We start from the raw sequence: 18631 nt of genomic DNA, 5'->3' as shown, positions 1-18631 counted from the left end.
TATATGTTACAGAATGAATCAGTTATGACTTGAGGTCATCATATTCATATGTGACAGAATAAATCAGTGATGACTTGAGGTCATCATATTCATATGTGACAGAATAAATCAGTGATGACTTGAGGTCATCATATTCATATATAACAGAATAAATCAGTGATGACTTGAGGTCATCATATTCATATGTAACAATAAATCAGTGAGGACTTGAGGTCATCATATTCATTTATAACATAATAAATCAGTGTTCACAGATTATTACAGTAATAGATCAGTAATAAATCTCTTCTACCTGGATCTCGCAGCGAATCGCAGTACTGTCTGATGGTGGACCGAGCTGAGTGGTCCGTGCGGCGAGCAAACTAGCTCTGTTTTGTTCCACATTTCGGCCGTTTGTCTTTGAATGCAACTGGACACAACGAAACGCAAATGGGCTATTTTGGTGGACTCTGCAGGGCGCACATAGTGATGACGTCATAAACTTTGATTGGATGAGGCAGTTGCTGTCCCATGGGTCATCATAAAAAAATATTGGTCTCAGGACAACGAGGACTTGGCAAAATCAGGATGTGCGTTTACCATGGTGTAGCATCTCCTTTTCTTTTCAAAACAGTTTGAAGACGTCTGGGCATTGAGGCTATGAATTGCTGGAGTTTTGCTGTTGGAATTTGGTCACATACTTGCCTTATATAGATTTCCAGCTGCTGAACAGTTCGTGGTCGTCTTTGACGTATTTTTCGTTTAATGATGCGCCAAATGTTCTCTATAGGTGAAAGATCTGGACTGCAGGCAGGCCAGGTTAGCACCCGGACTCTTCTACGACGAAGCCATGCTGTTGTTATAGCTGCAGTATGTGGTTTTGCATTGTCCTGCTGAAATAAACAAGGCCTTCCCTGAAATAGACGTTGTTTGGAGGGAAGCATATGTTGCTCTAAAACCTTTATATACCTTTCAGCATTCACAGAGCCTTCCAAAACATGCAAGCTGCCCATACCGTATGCACTTATGCACCCCCATACCATCAGAGATGCTGGCTTTTGAACTGAACGCTGATAACATGCTGGAAGGTCTCCCTCCTCTTTAGCCCGGAGGACACGGCGTCCGTGATTTCCAACAAGAATGTCAAATTTGGACTCGTCTGACCATAAAACACTATTCCACTTTGAAATAGTCCATTTTAAATGAGTCTTGGCCCGCAGGACACGACGGCGCTTCTGGACCATGTTCACATATGGCTTCCTTTTTGCATGATAGAGCTTTAGTTGGCATCTGCTGATGGCACGGCGGATTGTGTTTACCGACCTTGGTTTCTGAAAGTATTCCTGGGCCCTTTTAGTAATGTCATTGACACAATCATGCCGATGAGTGATGCAGTGTCGTCTGAGAGCCCGAAGACCACGGGCATCCAATAAAGGTCTCCGGCCTTGTCCCTTACGCACAGAGATTTCTCCAGTTTCTCTGAATCTTTTGATGATGTTATGCACTGTAGATGATGAGATTTGCAAAGCCTTTGCAATTTGACGTTGAGGAACATTGTTTTTAAAGTTTTCCACAATTTTTTTACGCAGTCTTTCACAGATTGGAGAGCCTCTGCCCATCTTTACTTCTGAGAGACTCTGCTTCTCTAAGACAAAGCTTTTATAGCTAATCATGTTACAGACCTGATATCAATTAACTTAATTAATCACTAGATGTTCTCCCAGCTGAATCTTTTCAAAACTGCTTGCTTTTTTAGCCATTTGTTGCCCCCGTGCCAACTTTTTTGAGACCTGTAGCAGGCATTAAATTTTAAATGAGCTAATTAAGTGGATAAAAGTGTAAAATTTCTCAGTTTAAACATTTGCTACGTTATCTATGTTCTATTGTGAATAAAATATTGGCTCATGTGATTTGAAATTCCTTTAGTTTTCATTTTATTAAAATTTAAAAAAAGGCCCAACTTTTCCGGAATTCGGGTTGTAAATCATCACACACTTAATAGTTATAAGCACAAATAGGTAAGTATTATGTTGCATTGTAACTGTAAAGAACATTTATCAGATGATACAACACAATATAATGTTGTTTATAAGGCATTGCGTGTGCATTATAATGCATTAAGAATACCCTTATGATGCATTATAAATGCAGGCTTCACTGAGTTTTATACTGCATTATACACATCAAATTTATAAATAGGTAAGTATTATAATGTATTGTAACTGTTGTTATGATTATTTCTAAGATTATATACCGTATTAAAATGTTGTTTATAAGTCATTATGCATGCATTATAATGCATTCAGAATGCCCTTATAATGCATTATAAATACAGGCTTCATAGAAAGTGTTACCGACTATTTTTGTTTGAAGTCATAGAAAATAACTACCAAAATATATGTTGGTAACTGCAGCTTGACTAAAACTACAGTATACACCTCATATAACTAAAATGTGACTAAGACTATTAAGCATTTTTGTCTTAATATAATGTCAAAGACTAAATCAAATATCCCTGTCAAAATTAACACCCAGGGCCGCTGCTGGCCAAATGGGTGCCCTAAGCAGGATTGTATTGTTCCTCAAATATGATGATGGAAAAAGAAGAAACACCAACAATAGGGGTGAAAATAGAGCTTTAATCAAACAAAAATTCATAAATTTTATTATTTGCAAATTACAATTGTAGCTCTCGACATTTACCTATGGCTATAACTTTATTATGACCTATGGCTATAAACATGCCCCGTCCCAACTATTTTGAGACCTGTAGCAGAAATCAAAATTGAAATGAGCTCATTTTGTGCATAAAATTGTAAACTTTCTCAGTTTATACATTTGCTATGTTATCTATGTTCTATTGTGAATAAAATATTGGCTCATGTGATTTGAAAGTCTTTTAGTTTTCATTTTATTAAAATTTAAAAAACGTCACAACTTTTCCGGAATTCGGGTTGTATAACACACTGAGCATATTATCTACTTAAGCTATAATGGGTTATATATTGTTTCACATTTTAATTTCTTGACATTGTTTACTTCAGATCTGCACAGTATCATACATCTTATTAGTGGTCTTTCACTGCTCAAAGTAAAGTGATGAAAACAAAGTATTTTAAACATCTAAAAAGCTTTGTAATGTGGTATCAATTTTTATAAGTGGTCTTTGTCTGCTTTAATATATTGTCTTCTTTTTAAACTGTCATAATGTATCATGAAGTGATTATAAGAAAGTAACAACAAAATGATGTGGAAAAGTACACAGAAACATGCAAATTATTTTTATTCATTAAAATGGTAAAATTACACAGTGTATTAAATGTATTGTTACCAAATAAATTTAATTATCCAATGTAAAGATTTATTAAACAGTTTAAGATGCACACAAATATGGTTCTTTGCAGTCCGGTTTACCACATTCATGTAAGTTTTATTTTCTAATGTCATGTATAAGGCAGCCAAGTATGTGTGAGGCATGGTTCCTGGCAAGCCAGTATTCCCATTCAATGACCTTGAGGTGCTCTTTCAAAAGTTTAGTTGTCCCGTTGCTACGGTGGTGCCATATATCCATTTTGTACGTCCTCCATGCACGCTCTAAATGTTGTGTATGGGCTCTGGTTACTGGATCAACAAAATTCTTCTTGTCGCACACTGTGTGATGACTGTGGTCATAGCCCTGCAATAAGCTTGCCATTCATCAGTAATTATGCTGGATCCTCTCCGGATGTGCTTCATAATTCTTGGCAAGAGATCATTTTTTGATCGTCTTCTTACTACTTTGAGAATAGGTTTTCTTCTTTCCTGCTCAACTACTAGCATGCCTGGAACCCATTTTTGTTACGTCACCATGCAGCACCAAATCTGCCATGGTTGTACTGTAAAACAAATTGTAGAAATCAGTACTACACAGTTTTATCACACATATGTCTAATCTTCATTGTTGAGTAAGATCACAATGTATATTGTTTAACATACTGTCTAAATGTACAACTGTAAAATTGTTCAGCTCTAAATATTCTTGTAAGTTGCCACTACAACAGACTTGTTGATGTCTGATGAATTTGCAGTACCTTTCTCTTATGTGAAAATTTGCTCTCATCTATAAGGAAAAAGCAGTGACAACCTTCAACCTTCATTTGTCCTAGGTGCAGAAGTTTATTAACTGCCCTACAGACCTTAGTAAAAAACAAAATATACTGTTTCAGTTAGACATTCCCAGTATGCACTGTGAACAAAACATTTTAAACAATATGGTGGACAGAAAACATTTCAGTAAATGTTCTATTCTTATTAAAGGGTTAGTTCGCCCAATTTGCAAAATTATGTCATTAATAACTTACCCTCATGTTGTTCCTAACCCGTAAGACCTCCGTTTATTTTTGGAACACAGTTTAAGATATTTTAGCTTTAGTCCGAGAGCTCAGTCCCTCCATTGAAGCTGTGTGTACGGTATACTGTCCATGTCCAGAAAGGTAAGAAAAACATAATCAAAGTAGTCCATGTGACATCAGAGGGTCAGTTAGAATTTTTTGAAGCATCAAAAATACATTTTGGTCCAAAAATAGCAAAAACTACGACTTTATTCAGCATTGTCTTCTCTTTTCCGTGTCTGTTGTAAGACAGTTCAAAACAAAGCAGTTTGTCATATCCGGTTTGCCGGTCATATTATATATTTTTCCAGTAACACTTTCTATGAAGCCCGTATTTATAATACATTATGAGTGTATTCTTAAGGCATTATAATGAATGCATAATGCATTATAAAAAATAAAAAAAACCTTATAATGTGTTGCATCATCTTATATATAATATATTATAATATTTGCTTATTTGTGGTTATAGCTTTTAAGAGGATGATGATGGCGGATGATTAGTGTTGCACGGTGCACCGATACTTCAAAAGTATCGCGATTCTCGGAAATTAAAAACGTCACGATTCCTAAATGTATTAGTATCGATACTTCAAAGAATGACTGCGTTCTAGATTAGTAAGAGACGTATTTCATGTTGGTGTGTGCAACGCACGCTTCCAGTCTATGTTTTTTTCTCCTCACGCAAGCAGCAAAAAAGCAGTGTGTAGTAGTGGCTTTACTAAACTGATTTGGCTTTACTAAAATGTGTGCATAATCGCATTTAATAGTTTAAATAAGTTGGTCAGATGAACAAAGCACGAGGTTTTCTTGCATAATTAACATTTTAATTGTTTGGTCAGACAGTTCATATTATAATATATTCACATTAATAAATCGGGGATTAAACTTGGAGTTATGTTCTGTATGCTAAATATGAAAACGAGCGTATCTGCACAGCACCTATAACTGCGCTTTGTATCTCCTGATTGCTGATCGAGATTTACATGTTCACTGACCCGGCATACTCTCAATAATTTCATTCACGAACGAGAGGTGTCAGTTCATTTAACTCATTCACGAATGAGAATATCTCTTGATCTCGTTCAGTGAAGGGCGTATGTACAGTGGCCCAGTAGTGCACAACACAACGACATTAAAAAAGCAAACATAAGCTCACAACACAACAACATTAAGCCACAACACAAATACATTAAGCCGCAACACAACGAAATTCTCACAACACAACGAAATTAAGCCACAACACAAATACATTAAGCCACAACACAACGAAATTCTCACAACACAACGAAATTAAGCCACAACACAACGAAATTAAACCACAACACAACGGAAGTGCTCCCGACCACTAGGGGGCAGTGTTGAAAGTTAAACACCGATATTTCATCGAGACGTATGTGTAACTTAATATGTGTAATCGATTTTTAAATGAAAAACTTGTTTTTATTAAATGTTTTGATATCCTGATAATCTTAATGTATCGATTCATGAATTGAGCAAAAAATAAATTGATAATATTTTCAATTTGGACCGTTTAGCTCTGCTCTTGTACACAATGTTTTTCCTCAGGGGGCTTATTTAAATCCGGTGCTGTGCGGGGAAACCATTGCTTTTTCCGTAGAGCTTTCAAATTGACAAAAGGAGAAGATTTTTCATCTTACAAGAACTTCCCCTGATGACTGTAAATGAATTTCATCGCGCGGAGAAGGGCATTAAACGTTACATCAACAACTTTAGGGTGAGTATTGTTCTATCGTCTTCTAGCAAATCTAGCTAATAAGGCTGGATAACGCTGCTGCACTGACTTGATCAGCTCAAAAATAGCAGGGCTAAGTTAGTTTAGCTTTAAACTCCGTCCACCTCATCTTTTTATAACTCGTAAGAGATAGGACTCCCGTTAATCCACGTTGATTTGCATCGGTGGTTCTGATAGGTGTTTGCTGTGATAGAAACTTCTTCACTTGATATAAAGTATTTTAAATACTGTTGCCATTTTTAGATTGCCATGTATCGTAATAAATCTCAAAGGACCGTTCACACCAAACTATAAAGAAAACGATAAAGATATTTAGTTTTAAAAATCGTTCTCACTATTTAAAAAAAGAGTCCACACCACAGCTATAATGATAAAGACATAGAGAAACAATATCATTGGAATCACTTTAAGAACTATTTTTTTCCAGCTGATGAACGATTGAAAACATTGACAGCCAATCAGAATCCTGCTATAATGAGCTCGAGAATGTAAAGCAGCGGACGAGCGTGTGCGCGCTTAGAATAAATCGAATATATCGTTCGCTGCTGTGGACGCTATCGTTATCTTAATAGTTATCATTCATTGTGTGAACGGGGCTTTAGGCTGACAGTTATTGTTATATTTTCAAATTATATTATCTGTAACCTGAAGCTTGAATTAATTGTTCACATTTATATAGCAGTTTTCCAGGGATCCCCAACACAAGCATGATAAAGCTATTCAGTAAAAAGCAAAAAAGATCAGAAATGGTTAAGAGAGATAGGGACATCCTTTGAAATATTACTGATCTCTTTACAGTCTATTGGCATGTTTGTAACATTATATAAAATATTAATTATTTGTCATAATTTATTTTAAATATAAGTAATTTACAATGTAATAATTTAAAATGCAACTGAAAGTAATTCAAAATGTATCTGAAATCAATTAAATATGTAAACCAATGTTATTATCTTCACAGATTGTTTTAACGGACTCCCATCCATACTGTTGCAGCACTGTAGCAGACAGCACACTATTCAGAACTGAGAATCAGTGCAGTTCCTCCTGTACAGAGCTGCACTGAAGGGAGCAGAGCTGGCACAAGCCTAGAACAATGGTAAGTAAGAGAATTATCAAATTATTTAATGTATGACATAACTAATAAACTTTGATTAATAATATTAACACGCCCCATTGGTATGCCTAGAGAGTCAAGCCAGGTCCTGTCAGTGGGATGGTGGACCTGTTTTCAAGAGAGGAAACTCACTGAGTGGTTAAGGTAGGAGGAAAGTGTCTAATATTGATACATCATCTTTTCATATCTTGCTTTTATTCATAATGTATAACATGCCTATTTGATTAGCCCTAACAGAAAAAAGACAAAAACACAATCATAATGATTATGGCTCTATTTATTATGCATGCAACTTGTAATGATGGTGGAAATTTTTTATTTTTCTTAATGGTCAATTTACACTATACCTTTGTTTTTCATCTCAGGAGAATGTTTACAGTGATGTCACCAGTGATCTGCCTGACCTATCAGTCCTCCAAGTGGCAGAAGTGTTATAAATATAGTAGTGTTATAAAAAATATAGTAACACACCATTACACTGTCATAGTTATTAGTATTTGTATTTTACATAACTATTAAAACTGTATCAAAGTTTAAAAAATTTAAGTGTGGATATTTACATGTTTACACTACACTGGTGAGCAAGAAAACATATTAAAGTTACATATATTTGCACTTACATAATATTTAATTTACAATTTATATTGTAGTCTGTACAAATAAAACCAAATGAATCCATCCCAAGTTTTTTGTGTAAGGCCAGATCTCTCTGTGGAAGATCGACTGAAAGGTGGACCATGAAGAGGAGGAACTCATCGAAGGGCTGCAGAGACTGACACTGTCAAAATAAATGTTAAATAATTATGATACATGCATGTAACGTGTGCATTAAAAAGTGAAAATAAATATAACATTTTCTTTCTCTGTCACAAACAATACAATATCAATATTTACCATTGCATTGCTTGTTATTCCAACTTCTCTCCTCGCTTTAGCTGTCCTTGCTCTGGTCTCACGAACCATGTGGAATGCAGGTTCAATAACTCTCCAAAAGGCCATTAAATGGATCTACTTCTCAAATCTAGATTGGATGAGATATGTTTTCAGAAAATACACACCAAACAATGTAAAAAGTTTGTTTGCCTACACTGAACCTGAAGGATACTTAAAAATGTATAATGTATTGACATACAAGTGGAAAAAAGGTAGGTCTGTAAAAATATTTTAGCTGGGGTTTTAGCTTATTCTCCCTCGTGTCATTCTAAACTGTTCTGAATTTATTCTGTGGGGTCTATCTAGATAGCTGACTGACGGTAACATTATTTACAACATTTCTGTATGCCAATGAACAAAGCAAGCCATATGGGTTTACAGCGACATAATGTTGAGTATATGATGACAGCTTTATTTTTTTATTTTTGGGCTAATCATCTATTAACACATATTGCCTTGATCCACGGAAGAGGTTTTTAAACAAACAGGCAACCACAGCGACAAAAAATAAATAATGACATTAAAAAAATTCACAATAGGCCTACATTGTGCTCGTTAATATAGTAATAAAGGTTTAGATCTTACCTAGTGTAAATTCGCATGCTGTTGTCATTCTTGAAGAGGCGCCTGCAGACTGAAGTATCAGAAGTGATGTTGAAATCCTTAAATCTTACATTACTAATTTGAATCCACTTATTTCGAGTTTCTACATCCAGGGGAGAAGTGTGAAAAACCTTTGAGGAGCCTCAAAAAACGGGTCACAGCAGTAGCTGTGTAAACCACCCTCACAGATGTTTATGGAACTCTTCATTAAATAATTATATTGCTGTGGTATACTTAATTTGTTGTATTATAGCAAAATGTATAAATATTATTTAATATTCATCGTTTATGGATAAAAGTTTGCAGCTGGTAATGCACTCACACAGAATAAAGACAGGAACCTTTTATTCGCCCTGAGATTTCACAGGAAATATGTAGTCTATTGCCCATTTCTGCAGACCAACTGCCCCCTAGTGGTCGGGAGCATTTCCGTTGTGTTGTGGCTTAATGTATTTGTGTTGTGAGAATTTCGTTGTGTTGTGAGAATTTCGTTGTGTTGTGGCTTAATGTCTTTGTGTTGTGGCTTAATGTATTTGTGTTGTGGCTTAATGTCGTTGTGTTGTGAGCTTATGTTTGCTTTTTTAATGTCGTTGTGTTGTACACTACTGGGCCACCGTACGTATGGGTTCCCTACATTCAACAAATCGCATGCTCCGTCACATCTTGAGTAACTCTTTGACAGGATGAAACAGTTCACAGAGCTGTTCACGAGCTGCGCATGCGCTGCTAATTAGCACCGTGCTCGCACGCTGCTGTGGAGGGAGGAACTTCAGGGAACAAGAAATATGAGTCAGTGGATAACCTGAACGAGAACGATTCGTTCACCTAAAAGATTCGTTCATGGACGAACCATCACTAGTGCAATTTCATATAGCCTATATTAAATATTTGGAATATATATTTTCATATTTTATTAGGTCCTTTGATAAGGTACAATACGAAGGTCTAAGTAGAAGCGTAACTTCCGTGATGCCCCTGATGCGTGGGTCGGGGTGGGTAAGGAAATTTTACTTTATTTGCGGGCTGGGGTGGGCCAAATAATTTCATAAAAGCAGGACCCCGCAGCTTTGAAAAAAACCCGACCCGCGCATCACTAGGCTGCGTGTGCGAGCATAAGTGATAGGGGCCGTTCACATATCGCACCTAAAAACGTGTGGAAAACGCTAGGCGCATCACTTTCTCCTTCTTTCCAGAACGCTCAGGCAGTTGCGCTCCTGAGGCATCTGTCGTTGCTAAGCAACCATAACCCACTCTCTCCATGTACACGCGGAAATTTCAGCAAAGGATAAATGGATTTGCAGCACTAAGAATCGCTTGCAGTAGCTCTGCTACTAAATTTATTTAAAAATGGCTATCCATATACAGCTATGGTCAGCTGTTCCTTCGTCTTGGCTGAGCTTTCAACTTTGTTACGGGAAAGGATGAAGCTGATTGGTTAGTTCTTGTCACATGACCCCCGTTGCGCTTGCGGCTCTCTGAAAAGTTGAGATGTTTTTAACTCGATGAGGTGCGGACGCGCCTGGAAAAAATGAGCGCGTCGCACTGCGAATTGGAAATAACGAACTTGAGCGCGCAAAAGACGCGATATGTGAACAGCCCCATACTGTGGCCGCCGGTCCACGACTGCTAGAAAAAGATGACGCTCACTTAAGATGACGCTCTTTAAAGCTCACTGGCTGAGTTTTCTCCTCTGAAAGAAAAGGTTGCACAACTGACAGAATAAGTTACAATATCTGAGATATTGCTGCTAAATTTTATTTGCTTTTTTTTTACTTGAATGCCATTGGTTAAATTTATATTATTTATCTTTTGACATTTAATCTTCTGAATTCAGAAACATAGTTTAATATAGTCGCTGTTCATATTTTTAGTTCAGAAGTTCAGAATCAAGATAAATGTATTACTCATGTTTATTATGATAACTGAGATAATGCTGCTAAATTTATTCTTTCTTCACCTTGAATGTCGTTGCTCTAATTGACCGGAGGCAAAAGGGCCAACAAGTGCTAAGCATCTCTCGGGGAACTCCTTCAAGACTGTTGGAAGACCATTTCAGGTGACTACCTCTTGAAGCTCATCAAGAGAATCCCAAGAGTGTGCAAAGCAGTAATCAAAGCAAAAGGTGGCTACTAAGAACCTATATATGACATATTTTTTCACACTTTTTTGTTATGTATATAATTCCATATATAATTCCACATGTGTTAATTCATAGTTTTGATGCCTTCAGTGTAAATCTACAATTTTCATAGTCATGAAAATAAAGAAAACTCTTTGAATGAGAAGGTGTGTCCAAACTTTTGGTCTTGTTGGGGAATTTACAGTTTTAACTGTTGGGGAATTTACAGTTAAAACCCGATGGAGTTCGTAGGCTGCCCCCGTACAACTCAAAATCAACCACAGTTATACCCTGACAGAGGATACTAATTGCGTCAATACATAAGTCAACAAAATTCTGATTGGTTCCAAAACCTAGATAAACTCTCCAAAGACGTATATCTGATACGCTGGACACTGGCAGTTGATCGTTTGTCCTGGGACTGTCTGAGCTTCTCCCTGTACAGAAAGATACTAACACACATACACAGAGAACTTATCTAAAATTCAAGGCTTTCTAGCACTGGCAAGTGTCTTATCATTACGGTTGGATACACACACATAATATGTGGACATTAACCTTGAGGAAAAGAAATACAGGGTAGAACAGGATTCTTTAATATCTCATAAGCGCACATAAGGTTACACATTTCACTCTTGCCATAACTTGATTAATAGTCAAACAAGAAATCATGTAATAATATAATTAATATCAGTATGAAGGATATGGCAACTCGGCATCCACTCCTTCAGTCTGTACTGTATATATCCGGGATGAAGATAAAAAAAATGTTTCTCTTCAAACTACGCAGAACAATAATAAATAATAATTGTTTCGACATTTATTCATACACTGAACCGAGAACCATTTCTGTCGGACGCGTCCGATTCGAGAACCAAGGAGCTGATGATACTGCGCATGCGTGATTCACCGTGAAGCGGACCGACACGGGAAGACTCCAAGATGGCGTCCTGCTAAGTTTGCCTTTATCGAGCTCTGCTGACAAATCCTCTTTTAACAGCCAAACTATACTATTTCCATTCCGTGTATTTGATTACATAAATACTTCATACTTGTCTCTCGATAACTTAAAGATGAAATCTTCTGCAGACAAAAGAAAAGAAAAAGAAATGTCTAGCGCTTCACGTGTGTCCGAGAATTTGAGCTTCCACAACTATACGTCTCCCGATGAGATCCTCTTATCTACTCCACCCCCGGAGAGCCCAGGTAAGCCCCCTTCAAAGAAAGGCAAAGCAGAAGACGACACCATGATTTCCACTCTCTCACAGCTGATAAATAATCGCTCGGATGCCCTGGAGAAAATGGTGGGTGAAAACCCCCTCAAAATTGAAGGGCTAAAAAAGACGGTGGACTTTGTATGTGCTGAGTTGAATGATATTAAGGGGAAAGTCGGCCATGTAGAAGCTAGACTAAATACTGAAGAAAAGAAGATGGAGCTCTGCGAAACAAGAATTGCTGACTTGGAGAGATACTCTCGCCGCTGGAACCTGCGTTTGCATGGACTACCTGAAAAGGAAAATGAAAATGTCAGAACGGAATCTATCCGCATTTGTCAGGCCACCTTTCCAGAGGAGAGCAAAACTCTTCCAGATAGAATTGACACTGTCCACCGCATTGGGAAGAGGCTTCCGAATATTTCAAAGCCGCGCGTGATCATTATTCAGTTTTCCTCACGTGTGATGAAAGATGGTGTGTGGAGGGCGGCGAAATTGTCAGAGCTCCTGCGGGCGAACGGTTTTCGATTCACTGAGGATCTCACTGCCTTTGACAGAGAACGGAGGCGGTTGAAAAGGCCCGCAAGGAGGGGAAAAGGGTGCATTTTGTCGGTCACCGTGCATTTATTGAAGGCTCTGAAATTAACCCTATGTAAGCCTGTTCAGACTGTTCTTCTCATTCCAAGAGAGCTTTTCAAGCTCCTTTTCGTTATGGAGCAGGACTTTTGATGGCTGTTACAACACTTGACCTGACTTTGTAGTCAGCTGCTTATGCGTTGTCAACCTCAGTTAGCTCAGTTTTTTGCTGTTCTTTGTTAAGAGTTATATTTGTATGTCTATTTCAGTTATTTCTCTCAATGCCAGGGGTCTAAGAGACATTACTAAATGGAAGGCTTTGTTTTTATATGCCAAATCGTTCAAAACTGATTTTTGTTTTTTTCAAGAGTCCCACTCCGTTGCCAGTGACACTGCGTTTTGGAAAAATCAGTGGAACAATGATGTTTGGATGGCTCACGGTTCGGAGCGTTCAGCTGGAGTTCTGACTTTGAAAAACCTTTTTGCTGGGGAGGTTTTGCACTACTTTAGCGACCCGAATGGACATTTTCTGCTTTTGGTTATTTGTTTAAACAACACTGTGGTAATACTAATTAATATCTATGGGTATAATAGTTCTCATGAGAATGATCTTCTGATTGATGTGATAGAAGGGAAAATTCTACTGTGGCTTAATGCATACCCAAATGCCTTAGTTTTCATTGGTGGGGACTTTAATATTGTCCTTGATAATAATCTCGATAGACTGCCACCTAAACAGACTGCCTCTGCTAATTCTAAATTAAAGATTTTAATGGATAAATTTGATATTATTGATATTTGGAGGGAAACATTTCCGAATACTAAATCCTATACTTGGAGTAACAAAAATTGTTCCAGACAGTCCCGAATAGACTACTGGCTTGTTTCACAAGCTGTTAGGGACTTTAATGTTTCTGTTAGCGTTCTCCCTTCACCCATGACTGATCATAAAGCAACTCTTATTCAATCCCATCTATCTTCGGTTATCTCTTCTTCAAAACCTAGAGCCTCTTATTAGAAACTTAACTCTTCTTTACTTAAACATGACCAATTAAGGAAAAACATTTTATATTTGATTGAATATTACTGGATCAAAACACAAAAGGAAAATAAATTCAGCCTCAATTGGGAATTACTTAAACATGAAATTAGCAAGTGTGCTAGGAATTTTGGCAGCCTTCTAGCTAAACGTAAACGACTTGAAGAGGAGTCTGTCATTTCCAAAATAATGACTCTCTCTGGTAAAATGCAGTTTAGTTTGCCAGAAGCTGAATTGGCAGAATTTATTGATAGGCAAACTCAGTTAGATTCAATGTATAAGAATAAGGCAGAGGGCGCTTTTATTCGCTCTAGAAAAAGGTGGCTAGAGCAAGGAGAACAAAGTACAGCATATTTTTTCAGAATGGAAAAGAATAATTTTAGAAATCTAACTATTAACTCTTTAAATTTAAACAGTAAGATAAGTTCTGATCCTAAGGAAATCGGCACATTTTGTGCAAACTTCTACTCAAATCTTTACGACTCTAAATATTGCAAAGACTCTGCTTTGTCTTTTTTCCAATCTCTGAAAAATGTTAGGACATTATCTACAGATAAGAGCACCTGCGATAGGGATATATCTATTGATGAAATAATTGAGTCTATTGAAGCTCTTAAGAACAATAAGTCTCCGGGCACAGATGGGCTGACAGCCGAATTGTATAAAGATTTTGCTATAGAGTTAGCACCTTTCTTGCTTGAAACTTATTTGGAGAGTATTGCGTCTGAGACACTTCCACCTACTATATCACAGGGATTACTTACTTTAATACCCAAACCTAAGAAAGACATTCTTTTGATTGATAACTGGCGTCCAATTTGCTTATTAAACTGTGATTATAAGATTTTAGCTTTGTTACTGGCCAAAAGACTGAAAACTGTTTTGAGTACAATAATAGACGAGACTCAATCAGGTTTCATCCCAAAATGGCATATGGCTAACAATATACGCCTTGTTTTAGATTTATTGGACTATGATGAACTGATTAGGGATGAAAGTTTTATTCTTTTTTTAGATTTTTATGAAGCCTTCGATTCCCTTGAACATGAATTTATTTTACAATCCCTGTATAAATTTGGTTTTGGTGATTTCTTTTGCAAAATTGTCCGTACGTTATAGAAAAATGGAAACTGCTCAATTAATCTGAAATCTGGCACTTCTTCAAGGTTTAATGTGTTTAGAGGGGTGCGCCAGGGTTGCCCGGTATCGCCTTATTTGTTCTTGATAGCCGCTCAACTCCTTACTACTTCCCTGTTGCATAGCCAATTACTAGGGGTTAATATAGCAGATAAACACATTATTATAACTCAATTAGCTGATGATACCACACTCTTTTTAAAAAACGACTTGCAGATCCCTATCGCTCTTGATCTTATTAAAGTGTTCTCAAAAGCATCTGGCCTTTCTTTAAATTTAGATAAATGTGAACTTCTTCCCTTAAAATCTTGTTCTGCTCCATTCCTGCACAATATTCCTGTTAAGTCTCAAGTGAATTATTTGGGTGTTACAATTTGTAAAGATGTCAAAATGAGAGGAAAATTAAACTTTGATCCAGTAATTACTAAAGCTAAGAAAAAATTAAATTCCTGACTCCAAAGAGACTTGTCTTTACAAGGAAGGGCTCTCCTTGCCAAAGTGGAGGGTATTTCTAGATTGACCTACCCTGCTCTTTCTTTGCATGTGGATAAGACATTTTCTGTAGAGGTTGATAGAATGATTTTCGATTTTTTATGGAAACACAAAAGACATTACATCAAAAATCTGTTGTCATAAATAGCTTCAAACATGGCGGTTTTAACTTTCTTGATTTTGCTTCCTTAAACGATACGTTTAAGATCAATTGGTTGAGGCAGTTCTTGAACGATTCTGATTCCTTATGGAATGCTATTCCCAATTATATTTTTTCTAAAGTTGGTGGTCTTCCCTTTCTGTTAGTATGTAATTATAATATTTCTAAATTGCCCATCAAATTGTCAAATTTCCATAAGCAGGTACTTCTGGCCTGGCACTTGATTTACAAACATAATTTTAGCCCCCACAGGTATTTTATATGGAATAACTATGATATCCGTTACAAAAATAAAACACTCTTTTTTTCAGATTGGTTTAATAATAATATTCTTTTGGTTTCTCAACTTGTAAATTCAAATGGTCATTTGTTTTCTTATTCTGAATTCTTAACTAAATATTGTATTCCTGTCCCCCCACGAGACTTTGCCATAGTGATGGATGCCATTCCCAGTGGAGCTATTGCACTTTTGAAAAACTCAGGCGATACTTTACTCTCTTCTACCTCCTGGTTACATCCTTGCGGACAGCAATAGGGAAGATCTGTTTTTTATCTAGTCCCTCTCTTAGGAATAGAAAGATTAGACAACTTTTTCAGAATGATATTATTACTGTCCCTTCTATAATATCATATTGGAGTAATTGTTTTAATGATATTCCTTGGAAGAAAGTGTGGTCTCTGTCCAACAAATATATAATCACTAATAAGGTTAAAGAGGTATCCTTCAAGTTGCTACATCGATTTTACCCAGTCAATCTTTTTATCAAAAAATGTTTCCTGAGTTGGATCCCTTATGCTCCTTCTGTGGAGTGGAAGACGAGTCTATACCTCACCTTTTTTGGGATTGTGTTCAAGTAGCTACTTTTTGGGAAAAATTTTGCCTATTTGTACCTGCTTCCTTATTAGTCAATTTTTCTATGGGGTTTAAGGATGTGTTATTTGGATCTTATAACTCTGACAAAAATCTGAAAGACAAGTATCTTCTTGTAAATCTTTTATTTTTCTAGCCAAGTTTTCTGTACACAAGTGTAAATTTTTGTCTGTCAAACCTCTTTTTATTGTCTTTTGCAATGACCCTAAATATTATTTGAGTACTATATCTTCTTCCAACAATGCCAAAGCTGTAAAATCAGTTACATTATGCACAAAGTATAATATTTATGCTTTTTTATAATGTAAACAAAAGGGACTCGAGGCATGTCTATCTTTCTTGAATTTATTTAAAGGATATGTTACCCCTGGCTCAATTATAATTTATTTTGTAAATGTATTATTTTTTATTTTGTTATTATTTTGTTTTACTTTTGTCTATTTTACTTGCTTTTTACTTTACTTGCTCTTTGTCTACTGTTTATAATTATATTATTTTTTGTTTTTGTAGATGAAACTGTATTTGCTGTTATGTTTGTTCAATAAAAAAAAAAAAATAAAAAAATAAAAAAACCTGCCCGACACACATCTTGTCTGAACCGAACTGATTCTTTTGATGATTGATTCTGAACTGATTCTGTGCTAATGTTATAAGCGCGGGTAAACCAAAGGCTTAAATGAAGGGCAGTCATCGCCAATGACATTACATCAAGCGCAAAAGAAACGGTGAACCGTTTTTTTTTTTTCAACTAGTTTATTTGATCGAACTGTCTGAAAGAACCGGTTCCTTTGCCCCTTAAGTGCCCTTTTGTCAAAGCAAAATTTCCTCGAATTGTTTTTGTAATAACATTCCCTTTTGTGAATGCCTGCCCACGCCCAATCATAATATTAGTACAATTTATTAATAATAATTTAGCCGTAAATAAAATGACCAACATGATGACCTTTCACCTGACGACAACGACCTCATCTGAGCGGGACGATTCCTCACGCCGCACGGGCATTTTTTAATTGCTAGAAGATATTTTCAACACCGCAGAAGCTGGTAAGTGGTGTTTCATTCTCAGCGATGTGATTTTGATGTTTATTTATCTATTATTATTTTACAAGAACGATGTAATGTGAGAATATGCAGATATGTTTTTTATATTGCTGTGTGTAGCCTGTAGTGTAGAAGTAACACTAGCGTGCTATTTGAGGGAGAAAAGTTTCACAGGCATAGAGGGGTCTGGTCTTTTTTATGTTATTTGACTAAACTTTTCTTAAATTACAGTACTTATTTATTTTTTAACACATAGAGTGCCTTAAAAATAATTATCACAACACTGGTTAGGCTTATTCAGATTTTTTCATTCTCTGAATTATCATTATAAAAATAAAAACAATTCAGAAAAGATTTAAAATATAATTATATCTTTATATCTATATTTTTCTATAATAGCAACAGTGTTTACAACAGCAAGACCACTTTAGCCTGTAAACTCAATAATATCTCTCTGGAAATAAATGTAAAAATATCAATTTCAATAATAAATGCATAATATACCTGACATCAAAGTGCAGTGTGAAGGATATGAATAACAAATGTAGCCTGTCATTTGTTTACATTGCAACGGTGTTCAATTTAAGACAACTACAACAGTAATAATAATATTAATAACTATATTCCAGTGTATCAGTTTTTTAATGTTTTGTATCAATATTTAAGGTGGATTTAGGGCTGCTCCAATCACGATCGGCCGATCATTAATGCGCATCTCGTCAGTAAAACCGGTTCTCTAATCAGCGGTAAATTCCCTCAGGTGCGTGATTTCACATAGAGCAACTGTTACTACACAGAGCCGTTGTTAACTGAGAAGATGCACAAATAAACGCTGAAAATGAAGTGGATTTGCAGCCCTAGTGGACTTATTGATTAGGTGCAAGAGTAGTAGTGATGGTTAAAATAATAGATTAATGCTGAAATAGTAAATTGAGCCTAGATGGACAGTGAGTGGAAAGTAATAGATTGTTTATTGAGCATATTGTTTGCAAACTGCAATTGATTAATTAATTAAAAACAAAGTAGTTGATATGCTGTGTTGTTTTTGTTGTTTAGTAGCAGTAATATGCAGTTATTAGCCGTGTCCACTGTATTTTTTTGTTGGTTTTCATGAGACCCCCCTTGAAATGACCAGGACACCCCATTGCCCCCCCAATCAAAATTGTCTGGAGCCGCCACTGCAGACGGGACAGGGGAAAGGGGAAAGGGGGTGGGGTCTTGATT

Source organism: Carassius carassius, chromosome 2 (genome assembly GCF_963082965.1).
Source record: "Carassius carassius chromosome 2, fCarCar2.1, whole genome shotgun sequence".
In the NCBI taxonomy this organism is placed as follows: Eukaryota; Metazoa; Chordata; class Actinopteri; order Cypriniformes; family Cyprinidae; genus Carassius; species Carassius carassius.
This window is presented reverse-complemented; position numbering follows the sequence as displayed.